The following is a 2,919-nucleotide window of genomic DNA, read 5'->3' on the forward strand; positions in this document are numbered from 1 at the left end:
CTAATGCCTTTTTCCTATTTTTTATATGTGTAGCATCTCAGCTCTCCAGGTTTCATTCCCATGCCTTTCTGCTTGCTCACCTGGGGAACCTGCCTCTTTTTAAATCCTTCTCCAATGACACCACATGCATGAGGCTGTAGTACCCCATCCTGGATGGTGAGAGGAGTGCGAACCTGAGTCGATAGACTTCTCCCCAATCTGACAAGCAAATGTGCTTTCTAACCAAGATCTCCCCAACAGCACGTGCCAGAGATTGAATCCACATTGGTCCCAACACCCATCTTCTTGTTCATCACTGAGCCATCAGAGAGTCGAACCCTTCTTCCCATTCAGATAACCAAGGCCCAACCCCCTTCCCAGAGGTGATGAATTACAGCACCCCACCATGGTCCTGGATCGTGACTGTTTACTGAGCAAAGAGGCCTGTGTGGGTAATTCACTTATTTTCATCTACTGCAAGACATCTGTGGCCTTCTGTTTCAAGCAGACTATTTCTGTGCACAGGAAGCTGAAGTTTCACAGTCCATGACCTCAGCATTGGTTAATGGGAAGAGGGGAGGTTCAAGCTAGGCTCCTCAATGTGAGCCATTATTATCAGAGAGTCCCGTGACTTCAAGCCAAGCATAAAACATAAAAATGCTGAAGCCACTCGGCAGGTCATGCAGCGTCCATAGGAGGTAAAGATATATAACAAACATTTTGGGCCTGATTCTTCTTCACAGTTTGGATGCTGAATTCCTTTAGCATTCAGATTTCAGGTTTCATCTCAGTATCTGCAGATGTTTGAGTTTCACTCCAGCCAAGCATAAAGCTCTCTGGGGTTGGATGCTGCCCTTTCATTGTGGACCTGGGTTCCAGTCCAGGGCAGATGGAGGGAATCCTCTTTACAAAGGTTTGGGATTCTGTATCAATTTCTCATGGTTCCATTTCTATGCAGCTAACTGCCTCTAATTCAACACAAATGAGCAATGGTCAGTCAACAGAACAAAGGATATTCAATTAGTGAGTTGTTGCAGAATTCAAAAGCGGGCCCTATCACTAAGGTCAGTTCTCTTGGGTTCTGGTGGAAAAATTCTGCCTTAAATAAAAGCTGAACCACTTTTCTGTCTCACCATATACAGTATGTGGAAATGCTAAGAGATCTAACCCTATATTTGTGATTCATTGAAAAGCACCAGGGAAAGTGGTTACTTCCTTCATTGCTGGGCAGAATTATATTCTTCAGGGAAATAGCACAAAGTTCCTAAAATGGACATGCAAAAACACAGCATTGTAATTAGCATCACTGAACGAAGCAAAATTCCTCTAATATTACTCTGGAAATATTTCAACCATTCTATTCACCGCGGTTCAAATATTCTATTTCCCCTACTCACCAGAGTGCAGAATTGAAACTGAAACCCAAATTGAACTGAGCTGAAAACTTCACGGACAGCCAGCACCAGGACCACCTGGTTCCCCTGATGCAGCACCACTTACCCTTGTCTCGGTCTCATTGCCCACTGATGAAATCCTCAGTCATTACTTTCTTATTTGCAGGCCCTCCCCAGCACTCTTCAACTCATTGAGAAGGCTGGGCTTCACACATCTCACTATACTCCTAAATCACACCCATCTCCCAAATCTTGATATCTAAATCCATGAATTTGTTGACAAGTCTTTCCAAAGACTTTCTATGGCTTATCTTTCTTTCCCCCCTTTTCCTGGTCTATGGCAAGGAGTTAGGGAGTACTGAGGAAAAGAGGGACCTTGATGTGCAAGTTCAAAGATCCATGAAGATGACAGCACAGGTAGATAGTGCTAAAGAAGATTAAGGAATGTCCTTACCTGGGACATAGACTATAAGAGCAGGGAAGTTATTGTACAACTTTGTAAAACATTGGCGAGGTCACATCTGGAATTTTGTATGCCATTTTGGCTATCACAGTATGAGAAAGATGTAAACAAGGAAATTGCAGATGTTAGAGAACTGGAACAATATACAAAGTGCTAGGAAAACTGAGCAGGTCACATAGCATCCATGGAAAACAAAAGGCAGTCAACAGTGTGGGAATCCCAGAGATTTTGGAGAGGAGATTCATCAGCATTAATTGCCTCAAATGGAGTGCCTCAGTTATGAGGAGAGATTTGGATTGATTCGGTTTGTTTTCTTCGAAGCACAGAAGTTGAAGGGTGGTGGGGGGGGGGGGGGTGGGTTGGACAGAAATGTAAAAGATTATGGCCCAGCCCAGTTAGACAGTGGTCAACCTTTCCTCATTGCAGCACTGTATGATCAGAGGATGTAGGTTAAAGGTAAGGAGTAAAAGACTGAAAGGGATATAAGAAAGAACATTTTCACCCAGTGGGTAGTTGGAGTTTGCATTGCATTGCCTGAGGGAATGGTGGAGACAGCCTCTCCCACGGTATTTAAGAAGTATCTTGGGAAGTACTTGAATCACCAGGAATTATAAAGATATGGACCAGGTATAAGTCAATGAGATTGGTATGGATGGATACTTGAAAGTTGTGCTGTGGAACCCTATCACTCCATATGACTTTGACTCCATAACTTATCATTTCAGATTTATTGTCAGAGTAGACACATTACATCACATACAACCCTGTTCCCTCTCCATTCCTATTATGAATCCTTGACCTTCAAACCTTCAATTCCAACTCAGACACTCGTTGCCTTTCCTGAAATGCTCTGAATTGTTGACAGTTGAAACCATTGCTGCATAGAAAAGTACACTGTCCATTGCTGTTTATAAGACCTGGGAAGTTACATTTCCCGCTGACAGAAAGATGTATGGCTCGATTTTAAAACTAACTCCTTGGATGAAACAGTCATAGCTCCTGACATTGCCAAACTCAGCACAGATCCTCTGACCGAAGAGTCTTGTGCAGCAGTGGGACAAAGTTTTATTCAAAAGGTCCTTG

The sequence above is a fragment of the Narcine bancroftii genome, chromosome 4, assembly GCF_036971445.1.
Source record: "Narcine bancroftii isolate sNarBan1 chromosome 4, sNarBan1.hap1, whole genome shotgun sequence".
Taxonomy (NCBI): domain Eukaryota; kingdom Metazoa; phylum Chordata; class Chondrichthyes; order Torpediniformes; family Narcinidae; genus Narcine; species Narcine bancroftii.